A 12988-nucleotide genomic window follows, 5' to 3' on the forward strand; every position below is an offset into this window, starting at 1 on the left:
TTAGGGGAGAAGAAGTGAACTCACCTGCGTGCAGGATGGATTGGCTTCTTGGCTACTGGACATCAGCTCCAGAGGGACGATCACAGGTACAGCCTGGATGGTCACCGGAGCCTTGCCGCCGGCCCCCTTGCAGATGCTGAAGTGAGAAGAGGTCCAGAATCGGCGGCAGAAGACTCCTCAGTCTTCTAAAGGTAGCGCACAGCACTGCAGCTGTGCGCCATTTTCCTCTCAGCACACTTCACACGGCAGTCACTGAGGGTGCAGGGCGCTGGGAGGGGGGCGCCCTGGGAGGCAAATGAATACCTATTTTGGCTAAAAATACCTCACATATAGCCTCCGGAGGCTATATGGAGATATTTAACCCCTGCCAGAATCCGTTAAGAGCGGGAGACGAGGCCGCCGAAAAAGGGGCGGGGCCTATCTCCTCAGCACACAGCGCCATTTTCCCTCACAGAAAGGCTGGAGGGAAGGCTCCCAAGCTCTCCCCTGCACTGCACTACAGAAACAGGGTTAAAACAGAGAGGGGGGGCACTAATTTGGCGATATGCTTATATATATATTAAGATGCTATAAGGGAAAACACTTATATAAGGTTGTCCCTATATAATTATAGCGTTTTTGGTGTGTGCTGGCAAACTCTCCCTCTGTCTCTCCAAAGGGCTAGTGGGTCCTGTCCTCTATCAGAGCATTCCCTGTGTGTGTGCTGTGTGTCGGTACGTGTGTGTCGACAGGTAGGAGGACGATGTTGGTGAGGAGGCGGAGCAATTGCCTGTAATGGTGATGTCACTCTCTAGGGAGTCGACACCGGAATGGATGGCTTATTTAGGAAATTACGTGATAATGTCAACACGCTGCAAGGTCGGTTGACGACATGAGACGGCCGACAAACAATTAGTACGGTCCAGACGTCTCAAAAACACCGTCAAGGGTTTTAAAACGCCCGTTTACTTTAGTCGGTCGACACAGACACAGACAGGGACACTGAATCCAGTGTCGACGGTGAATAAACAAACGTATTCCTTATTAGGGCCACACGTTAAAGGCAATGAAGGAGGTGTTACGTATTTCTGATACTACAAGTACCACAAAAGAGGGTATTATGTGGGATGTGAAAAAACTACCATAGTTTTTCCTGAATCAGATAAATTAAATAAAGTGTGTGATGATGCGTGGGTTCCCCCCGATAGAAAATTATGGGCGGTATACCCTTTCCCGCCAGAAGTTAGGGCGCGTTGGGAAACACCCCTTAAGGTGGATAAGGCGCTCACACGCTTATCAAAACAAGTGGCGGTACCGTCTATAGATAGGGCCGTCCTCAAGGACCAGCTGACAAGGCTGGAAAATATAATAAAAAGTATATACACACATACTGGTGTTATACTGCGGCCAGCGATCGCCTCAGCCTGGATGTGCAGAGCTAGGGTGGCTTGGTCGGATTCCCTGACTAAAAATATTGATACCCTTGACAGGGACAGTATTTTATTGACTATAGAGCATTTCTATATATGCGAGATGCACAGAGGGATATTTGCACTCTGGCATCATGAATAAACGCGATGTCCATAACTGCCAGAAGATGTTATGGACACGACAGTGGTCAGGTGATGCAGATTCCAAACGGCACAGTATGGCCGTATAAAGGAAGAGGACTTGTTTGGGGTCGGTCCATCGGACCTGGTGGTCACGGCAACTGCTGGAAAATCCACCGTTTTTTACCCTAAGTCACATCTCTGCAGAAAAAGACACCGTCTTTTCAGCCTCAGTCCTCTCGTCCCTATAAGATCATATCTGCCCAGGGATAGAGGAAAGGGAAGAAGACTGCAACAGGCAGCCTATTCCCAGGAACAGAAGCGTTCCACCGCGTCTGACAAGTTCTCAGCATGGCGCTGAGACCGTACAGGACCCCTGGATCCTACAAGTAGTATCCCGGGGGTACAGATGGGAATGTCGAGACGTTTCCCCTTCGCAGGCTCCTGAAGTCTGCTTTACCAAGTCTCCCTCCGACAAGGAGGTAGTATGGGAAAAAATTCACAAGCTGTGTTCCCAGCAGGTGACAATTAAATTACCCCTCCTACTACAGAAAAGGGGTATTATTCCACACTATATTGTGGTACTGAAGCCAGAAGGCTAGGTGAGACTTATTCTAAAAAAAATTTTTTGAACACTTACAAAGGTTCAAATTAAGATGAAGTCACTCAGAGCAGTGATAACGAACCAGGAAGAAGGGGACTATATAGTGTCCCGGGACATCAGGGATGCTTACCTCTATGTCCCAAATTTGCCCTTCTCACTAAGGGTACCTCAGGTTCGTGGTGCAGAACTGTCACTATCAGTTTCAGACGCTGCCGTTTGGATTGTCCACGGCACCCCGGGGTCTTTACCAAGGTAATGGCCGAATTGATGATTCTTCTTCGAAGAAAAGGCGTCTTAATTATCCCTTACTTGGACGATCTCCTGATAGGGGCATAGTCCAGGGAACAGTTGGAGGTCGGAGTAGCACTATCTCGGATACTGCTACAATCAGCACGGGTGGATTCTAAATATTCCAAAATCGCAGCTGATCCCGACGACACGTCTGCTGTGCCTAGGGATGATTCTGGACACAGTCCAGAAAAAGGTGTTTCTCCCGGAAGAGAAAGCCAGGGAGTTATCCGAGCAAGTCAGGAACCTCCTAAAAACAGTGCATCATTGCACAAGGGTCCTGGTAAAAATGGTGGCTTCCTACGAAGCAATTCCATTCGGCAGATTTCACGTAAGAACTTTTCAGTGGGATCTGCTGGACAAATGGTCCGGATCGCATCTTCAGATGCATCAGCGGATAACCCAATATCCAAGGACAAGGGTGTCTCTCCTGTGGTGGTTATAGAGTGCTCATCTTCTAGAGGGCCGCAGATTCGGCATTCAGGATTGGATGCTGGTAACCACGGAGCCCAGCCTGAGAGGCTGGGGAGCAGTCACACAAGGGAAAAATTTCCAGGGAGTGTGATCAAGTATGGAGACTTTTCTCCACATAAATATACTGGAGCTAAGGGTAAATTTATAATGCTCTAAGCTTAGCAAGACCTCTGCTTCAAGGTCAGCCGGTATTGATCCAGTGGGAAAAACATCACGGCAGTCGCCCACGTAAACAGACAGGGCGACACAAGAAGCAGGAGGGCAATGGCAGAAACTGCAAGGACTTTTCGCTGGGCGGAAAATCATGTGATAACACTGTCAGCAGTTTTTCATCCCGGGAATGGAAACTGGGAAGCAGACTTCCTCAGCACGACCTCCACCCGGGAGAGTGGAAACTTCATTGAGAAGTTTTTTCCACATGATTGTAAACCGTTGGGAAATACCAAAGGTGGACATGATGGCGTCCCGTCTGAACAAAAAACGGGACAGGTATTGCGCCAGGTCAAGGGACCCTCAGGCAATAGATGTGGACGTTCTGGTAACACCGTGGGTGTACCAGTCGGTGTATGTGTTCCCTCCTCTGCTTCTCATACCTAAGGTGCTGAGAATTATAAGACGTAGAGGAGTAAGAACTATACTCATGGCTCCGGATTGGCCAAGAAGGACTTGGTACCCGGAACTTCAAGAGATGCTTACAGAGGTCTTATGGCCTCTGCCGCTAAGAAGGGACTTGCTTCAGCAAGTACCATGTCTGTTCCAAGACTTACCGCAGCTGCGTTTGTCGGCATGGCGATGGAAAGCCGGATCCTAAGGGAAAAAAGGCATTCCGGAAGAGGTCATTCCTACCCTGGTCAAAGCCAGAAAGGAGGTGACCGCACAACATTATCACCACGTGTGGCGAAAATTTGTTGCGTGGTGTGAGGCCAGGAAGGCCCCACAAAGAAATTTCTACTCGGTCGTTTCCTGCATTTCCTGCAAACAGGAGTGTCTATGGGCCTCAAATTGGGGTCCATTAAGGTTCAAATTCGGCCCTGTAAATTTTCTTCCAGAAAGAATTGGCTTCAGTTCCTGAAGTCCAGAAGTTTGTCAAGGGAGTATTGCATATACAAACCCCTTTTTTGTGCCTCCAGTGGCACTGTGGGATCTCAACGTAGTTCTGGGATTTCTCAAATCACATTGGTTTAAAACCAGTCAAATATGTGGATTTGCAGCATCTCACATAAAAAGTGACCATGCTCTTGGCCCTGGCCTGGACCAGGCGAGTGTCAAATTGGTGGTTTTTTCTCAAAAAAGCCCATATCTGTTTGTCCATTCGGACAGGGCAGAGCTGCGGACTCGTCCCCAGTTCTCTCCCTAAGGTGGTGTCAGTGTTTCACCTGAACCAGCTTATTGTGGTGCCTTGCACCTACTAGGGACTTGGAGGACTCCAAGTTGCTAGAAGTTGTCAGGGCCCTGAAAATATATTCCAGGACAGCTGGAGTCAGAAAATCTGACTCGCTGTTTATACTGTATGCACCCAACAAGTTGGGTGCGCCTGCTTCTAAGCAGTCGATTGCTCGTTGGATTTGTAACACAATTCAACTTGCACATTCTGAGGCAGGCCTGCCACAGTCTAAATCGGTTAAGGCCCATTCCACAAGGAAGGTGGGCTCATCTTGGGCGGCTGCCCGAGGGGTCTCGGCATTACAACTCTGCCGAGCAGCTACGTGGTCAGGGGAGAACACGTTTGTAAAATTCTACAAATTTGATATCCTGGCAAAAGAGGACCTGGAGTTCTCTCATTCGGTGCTGCAGAGTCATCCGCACTCTCCCGCCCGTTTGGGAGCTTTGGTATAATCCCCATGGTCCTTTCAGGAACCCCAGCATCCACTAGGACGATAGAGAAAATAAGACTTTACTTACCGATAATTCTATTTCTCGGAGTCCGTAGTGGATGCTGGGCGCCCATCCCAAGTGCGGATTATCTGCAATACTTGTACATAGTTACAAAAATCGGGTTATTATTGTTGTGAGCCATCTTTTCAGAGGCTCCGCTGTTATCATACTGTTAACTGGGTTTAGATCACAAGTTGTACGGTGTGATTGGTGTGGCTGGTATGAGTCTTACCCGGGATTCAAAATTCCTCCCTTATTGTGTACGCTCGTCCGGGCACAGTACCTAACTGGCTTGGAGGAGGGTCATAGGGGGAGGAGCCAGTGCACACCACCTGATCCTAAAGCTTTACTTTTTGTGCCCTGTCTCCTGCGGAGCCGCTATTCCCCATGGTCCTTTCAGGAACCCCAGCATCCACTACGGACTCCGAGAAATAGAATTATCGGTAAGTAAATTCTTATTATTCACATTAAATTAACACATTAAATCCTTGTTGCACTTTTCTTGTTTCTTGCAACAAAGTATTAATAATTTGTTATTCACGATTAGCTACAAATGTAACTAAAATCCATGACTCTGTATTTGAATAAAACTTAGCCACCTCTCTGGCAAAATTAATTATAAATGCCAAGGACCAATGTTCCGAAAGTCAAATCCACAGGACATAAATTCCTTTACTACTGATAATTGGCTCCCATGTGTACTAATTAGTGACACTCTCTGACATAGCCTCTGTCTATTCAGACAGGATACAAACAGCCAATGTTTCAAAGCATTCAAATGATTCAAATGGTAAGGTGTTTCATTCCATCAGAATTGTCTGCTGGTAATTTATCCTGAGTAAGCGCTCCACATAGATATAGGTTTACAGTGGAAGACTCCGAATATCTCGTATCCACTTCTGTAAGGTAGCTTGGTGACAGATCTCCTTCAGCACTAGGTAGCAACCTTCCTCAGAGTGCTTTGCCCACGAACACCAGACCGCAAGTAGACTTAACGCGTTTCTCTGCTTCCAATATCATCAGTGGCTTCATCACTTTGGGACACGCTTCATTTATTTATGTGTGTTTTTAAGTATGTGACCACATTGTTTAAAAAATGACAGAGGCTCTGCGCTCACCATAATAACTCATCATAATAAATAATGGGTTTAGTTAAAAGGATATGCAATATATGTTATTAATACACTGTAGATACATTTTAACAAAAATGAAAAATCAATAAAACACAAATATAAATAAACTTCATCTAATTTTTTTTTTTAAGAAACCTTAAGGAACTGTGTATTTTTTTTAGGTTTAGTTCCCCAAAGGAAATATTTTCACCACTAATATACTGTAGTCTCCATATCCTCTCCAACTTTAGTGGTATAGAGCTATTCCCTATTGAAGTCTCTAGAAGAACATGCATCTCAATTGAAATTCCAGAATTATTTATTCAGGCTTGCTATTAAATATATTTCTACTTAAGTTTAACTGTACTCTATTATCAGATCATATTTTAAGATTATTAACTGTAACTTTAAAATATTTATATTGTTATAGCATTTACAGTATATCTAATGAAATAAATGAAATTGTATATACAGTAGATTTGAGGATTCTTTTATGTTAGACTATTTTTTTATGTGAAGAATCACAACTCATTCGTGGTTCTTTATTATTCCTTGATTAATTATTTACAATTTTATAATGTACCGTCTTCGTAACAATTTTATTATTTTATCTATAAAGTGTGTTTGCATCTTATTACACACAATTATTAATTTAATGTCTCAATTTTTTTTTTAATTAAATCATCATTCAATTGCTTCAAAGGTTTTCCTATATTATCTTTACCTTTATTATCCCTTGATACTTTAGTTCCATTTATACTGTGTTTTATAAATTGCTGTGTTAGTTTGATAAAATGTGCATCAAGAATATTATTCACCACTTCCGAAGGATCCTAGAACATAATGCTTTATCTCATAGGATGTGTTTGCATTTCATATACAAATAAAATGTAATCATATCACACCAGTGTTTCAAAAGGTCTACAAGTCTATAAAAATAACTCATATTCTTTTGATATTTCATTATCACTTCACATCATTGATCTTAAAACAATCAGCTCTATGAGAGCTTTCTTCCTCTACTGAAATGATATTGCAGTGCTGGAAACAATTTAGAATTACATTGGAACCAGTAATAGAGAAGATTCGTTTTGGATTTCACAGTATTTCGTTGTCTATTTGGATATAATAATAGATCTGAGGAATTTCTCCTGTTAACTATCACAGAATTATTAATTCAAGTAATGTTTTATTAGTTCAAGTATTGATTTCTAATTATTTTGATCTGATCTATACATTATATTGTGTATGATTATAGGTTTTTGTTATTTGTTTATTATTATTATTATTATTATTATTAAGGCAGTACGGATGGTGTAATGGTTAGCATTACTGCCTCACAGCACTGAGGTCATGGGTTCGATTCCCACCATGGCCCTACCTGTGTGGAGTTTGTATATTCTCCCTGTACTTGCGTGGGTTTCCTCCGGGTACTCCAGTTTCCTCCCACAATCCAAAAATATACTGGTAAGTCAATTGGATCCGAACACAAATTAACCCTAGTATGAATGTGTGCTTGTTTACACGTGGTAGAGAATATAGATTGTAAGCTCCACCGGGGCATGTGAATGGCCAAATACTCTCTGTAAAGTGCTGCGGGATATGTGTGTGCTATATAAATAACTGGTAATAAATAAAAAAATAATTATTTGAGCCATGTTAAGTGTACAATTTTATTGAGTTGATATGCAATATATTTTTATAAATTAGACCAACTATTATTTAGAAATTAATTCAAACGTATGTTTAATTTGTTAAAAAAAAATATGTTTAAAATTTTTTGGTTAAGCATGGTGTATATGTCAGGACTCAGGTGATATATATTTTTAATCATTAGTACTTGTCTACAGTATGTTTGTTTTTCTATATTGTATTATCTGTCCTATTTTGACACAACATTTCAGTTGTTTTTGTAGTAATTAGTAACAGGGGAAGTTATTGTGACACTTTATTATCAGACAGGTGAATAGGTATTTTATTGCCAGACAGGTAAGTAGGTAAATGCAAGCTCAGCAAAGTAAATCAATCAGCAGGAAGTTTGGCACTGCTATACAAGCATATTTGTCAGAAAGCAAAATGTAATTGTATTAACACTTGCACTGTATAGGTGCTATTTCTAGAGATGAGCGGGTTTGGTTCACTGAGAACCGAACCCCCCCGAACTTCACGTGGTTTACACGGGTCCGAGGCAGCCTCGGTTCTTCTCGCCTTACTCGCAAAACCAGAATGGGGGAAAACGTCATCATCCTGCTATCGGATTCTCGCGAGATTCAGATTCCATATAAAGAGCCGCACGTCGCCGCCATTTTCACGCCTGCATTGTAGATTTAGCGGAGAGGACGTGGCTATGTTCTCTGCCTGAAAAGCCCATTATCAGCTAATATCAGCTCAATATCTGTGCTCAGTATCAGTGCTGCATTGTGGTGACCAGTATACTGCAGTACAATAGTCCATTGCTGTATCTTGCTGCTCCGTATCACTTCTACTATCCTGAACACTGCTCAATATCTGTGCTCAGTATCAGTGCTGCATTGTGGTGACCAGTAAATAATACTGCAGTACAATAGTCCATTGCTGTATATTGCTGCTCCGTGTCAGTTCTAGTATCCTCAACATTGCTCAAAATCTGTGCTCAGTATTTGTGCTGCATTGTGGTGACCAGTATATAATACTGCAGTACAACAGTCCATTGCTGTATCTTGCTGCTCCGTGTCAGTTCTAGTATCCTCAACAGTGCTTATTATCTGTGCTCAGTATCAGTGCTGCATTGTGGTGACCAGTATATAATACTGCAGTACAATAGTCCATTGCTGTATCTTGCTGCTCGGTGTCAGTTCTAGTATCCTCAACAGTGCTCAAAATCTGTGCTCCGTATCAGTGCTGCATTGTGGTGACCAGTATATAATACTGCAGTAGAATAGTCCATTGCTGTATCTTGCTGCTCCATGTCGGTTCTAGTATCCTCAACAGTGCTCAATATCTGTGCTCAGTATCAGTGCTGCATTGTGGTGACAAGTATATAATACTGCAGTAGAATAGTCCATTGCTGTATCTTGCTGCTCCGTGTCAGTTCTAGTATCCTCAACAGTGCTTATTATCTGTGCTCCGTATCAGTGCTGCATTGTGGTGACCAGTACATAATACTGCAGTACAATAGTCCATTGCTGTATCTTGCTGCTCCGTGTCAGTTCTAGTATCCTCAACAGTGCTTATTATCTGTGCTCAGTATCAGTGCTGCATTGTGGTGACCAGTATATAATACTGCAGTACAATAGTCCATTGCTGTATCTTGCTGCTCCGTGTCAGTTCTAGTATCCTCAACAGTGCTCAATATCTGTGCTCAGTATCAGTGCTGCATTGTGGTGACCAGTATATAATACTACAGTACAATAGTCCATTGCTGTATATTGCTGCTCCGTGTCACTTCTAGTATCCTCAACAGTGCTCAATATCTGTGCTCAGTATCAGTGCTGCATTGTGGTGACAAGTATATAATACTGCAGTACAATAGTCTATTGCTGTATCTTGCTGCTCCGTGTCAGTTCTAGTATCCTCAACAGTGCTTATTATCTGTGCTCAGTATCAGTGCTGCATTGTGGTGACCAGTACATAATACTGCAGTACAGTAGTCCATTGCTGTATCTTGCTTCTCTGTGTCCGTTCTAGTATCCTCAACAGTGCTCAAAATCTGTGCTCAGTATCAGTGCTGCATTGTGGTGACCAGTATATAATACTACAGTACAATAGTCCATTGCTGTATATTGCTGCTCCGTGTCACTTCTAGTATCCTCAACAGTGCTCAATATCTGTGCTCAGTATCAGTGCTGCATTGTGGTGACAAGTATATAATACTGCACTACAATAGTCCATTGCTGTATCTTGCTGCTCCGTGTCAGTTCTAGTAACCTCAACAGTGCTCAATATCTGTGCTCTGTATCAGTGCTGCATTGCGGTGACCAGTATATAATACTGCAGTACAATAATCCATTGCTGTATCTTGCTGCTCCGTGTCAGTTCTAGTATCCTCAACAGTGCTTATTATCTGTGCTCAGTATCAGTGCTGCATTGTGGTGACCAGTATATAATACTGCAGTACAATAGCCCATTGCTGTATCTTGCTGCTCCGTGTCAGTTCTAGTATCCTCAACAGTGCTCAATATCTGTGGTCAGAATCAGTGCTGCATTGTCGTGACCAGTGTATAATACTGCAGTACAATAGTCCATTGCTGTATATTGCTGCTCCGTGTCAGTTCTATTATCCTCAACAGTGCTCAATATCTGTGCTCAGTATCAGTGCTGCATTGTGGTGACAAGTATATAATACTACAGTACAATAGTCCATTGCTGTTTATTGCTGCTCCGTGTCACTTCTAGTATCCTCAACAGTGCTCAATATCTGTGCTCGGTATCAGTGCTTCATTGTGGTGACAAGTATATAATACTGCAGTACAATAGTCCATTGCTGTATATTGCTGCTCCGTGTCACTTCTAGTATCCTCAACAGTGCTCAATATCTGTGCTCAGTATCAGTGCTGCATTGTGGTGACAAGTATATAATACTGCAGTATATAATAATAATGGACGTGGACTCCCTGGCCGGGCTTAATAGTCGGGGGCGGGTCCACCGGGAGGGGAGGAGGGGCCTCGGGCCGTCTGGACGGGAGCGAGTCCGGGCCTCGCCTCCTGCCCGTCCCCGGCCGGGTCAACCCCCGGTCCGTGCGGCGGCTCCACGGCCTGGGCTTCCCGTCCAGCGGAGGACACCCCTACTCTCGCCTGATCTTCACCCGGCGAGAGCCCGGGCCGCGGAAGCCGGAGAGAGCCCGGGCCGCGGAAGCCGGAGGGAGCCCGGGCTGCGGAGGCCGGCTGGAGCCCGGGTTGCGGAAGCCGGCGAGAGCCCGGGCTGCGGAAGCCGGCGAGATCCCTGGCTGTTCTTCTCTTCCATCCATCCGTCCGTTATTTCATTTGCTGTCTGTATGTACGGAGCCCGGGCCGCGGAAGCCGGAGGGAGCCCGGGCTGCGGAGGCCGGCTGGAGCCCGGGTTGCGGAAGCCGGCGAGAGCCCGGGCTGCGGAAGCCGGCGAGATCCCTGGCTGTTCTTCTCTTCCATCCATCCGTCCGTTATTTCATTTGCTGTCTGTATGTACGGAGCCCGGGCCGCGGAAGCCGGAGGGAGCCCGGGCTGCGGAAGCCGGCTGGAGCCCGGGTTGCGGAAGCCGGCGAGAGCCCGGGCTGCGGAAGCCGGCGAGATCCCTGGCTGTTCTTCTCTTCCATCCATCCGTCCGTTATTTCATTTGCTGTCTGTATGTACGGAGCCCGGGCCGCGGAAGCCGGAGGGAGCCCGGGCTGCGGAAGCCGGCGAGAGCCCGGGCTGTTCTTCTTTTTTTTTTTTCGAGGGGAGACGCCTCCCCGCCGCCGCCGTACCGGACACATCGCAAATTCACAACGGTGGATTATTATTATTATTATTATTATTATTTTTTTTTTTTTTTACGCGGCCAGCAGGGGGCGCCGCGCGCGCGGACTGGCGCTCGTGAACACTGCATTTAAATCGGTGGTGTGTTTTTGTCTTTTGCCTGGTTTTTTTTAATCTCAATCGTGTATTACCTCGGCTGGCCAGCGGGGGGCGCCGCGGCGGGGACACGGGCGGACCGGGTACATTTCATCTGTTTGGGGCGAGTGCTTTTTTGAAATTTTTTTTTATCTTTTAGTCTCGTTCCGTTCTTCCCTTCAACTGGCCTGCGGGGGGCGCCGTGCGCGCGGACCGGCGTCCACCCCTGGCCGCTCCGGGACTTTGCATTCAAATGGGTGGGGTGTTTTTCATTTTTTTGCCCTTTTTTTTTCCACTCCCCCCCTCTCAATCGTGTATTACCTCGGCTGGCCAGCGGGGGGCGCCGCGGCGGGGACACGGGCGGACCGGGTACATTTCATCTGTTTGGGGCGAGTGCTTTTTTGAAATTGTTTTTTATCTTTTAGTCTCGTTCCGTTCTTCCCTTCAACTGGCCTGCGGGGGGCGCCGTGCGCGCGGACCGGCGTCCACCCCTGGCCGCTCCGGGACTTTGCATTCAAACGGGTGGGGTGTTTTTCATTTTTTGCCCCTTTTTTTCACTCCCCCCCTCTCAATCGTGTATTACCTCGGCTGGCCAGCGGGGGCGCCGCGGCGGGGACACGGGGGAGGGTTCATCCGGGCGGACCGGGTACCTTTCGTCTGTTTGGGGCGAGTGCTTTTTTGAAATTTTTTTCATTTTTTTTTTGTCATCCCTTCGACCGGCCAGCGGGGGGCGCCGCGCGCGCGCACCGTCGGGGCCCGGGGCCCTGCGTCCCACTTACTTTCGCCCGACGGGAATCGTTTCTTTTGTTTTTATCCGAGAGGACACACGGAATCTGCACCCCCCGCAGTGGCGTCAGGCGGCCACCGGGGGGCGCCGCGGCGGGGATCGGGGGGGTCGCCCGGGAGCCGCCTGCCCGTCCGCTGGGCCAAGGGGGCCGGGGCGGGTCACGCGCCCCCCCCCCCGATCGTCTCGCTCCGAGCCGCCTCTGGCCACCGGGGGGCGCCGTCGGGTGGCGCGGGGGCGCCCCCGCCGCCCGCCGCCTCCCCCCGCACGCGTCGGGCCTCCCCCCGGGCCCCCGCGGGCCGGGGGACGCGGCCGGCGAGCGTCGGACTCCAGCGCGGAAGTGTCGCGGATGAGTGCGGACCGGGGCGCCCGCGGCCCAGCGGCACTTCCAGGGGCTCGGGGAGGAGATGGTTGAAGCCTGGGTGAAGCGCGCCCTCGGCCGTCCGTGTCGCTACCCGCCGGAGAACACCTCCGCCGGATCAGTAGGTACCAACGAGGCGAGCGAGAGAGCCGGGACTCTGTCCGGGGCCGAAAAGCCTGTTTCCCTGGAGCTTTTGCGAAAGGACCCGTGACAGAAGATGCGCGGAGCTCAGAGATCAGCATGGGCAGGGCCTTCTTGCATCCGATTTTGCCCAGGCAGGGCTCCAGGAACCGGGTTACAAAAAGCAAAAAGCCCTGGAGCTCAAACGAAAGGTTTAGTGACAAGATAGCCGTGGAGCTCCGATAACAGCATGGCAGGACCAGGATGGGGCCTATAAAGGGTCCACGGCGGGCA

Source organism: Pseudophryne corroboree, chromosome 2, assembly GCF_028390025.1.
Source record: "Pseudophryne corroboree isolate aPseCor3 chromosome 2, aPseCor3.hap2, whole genome shotgun sequence".
Taxonomy (NCBI): Eukaryota; Metazoa; Chordata; class Amphibia; order Anura; family Myobatrachidae; genus Pseudophryne; species Pseudophryne corroboree.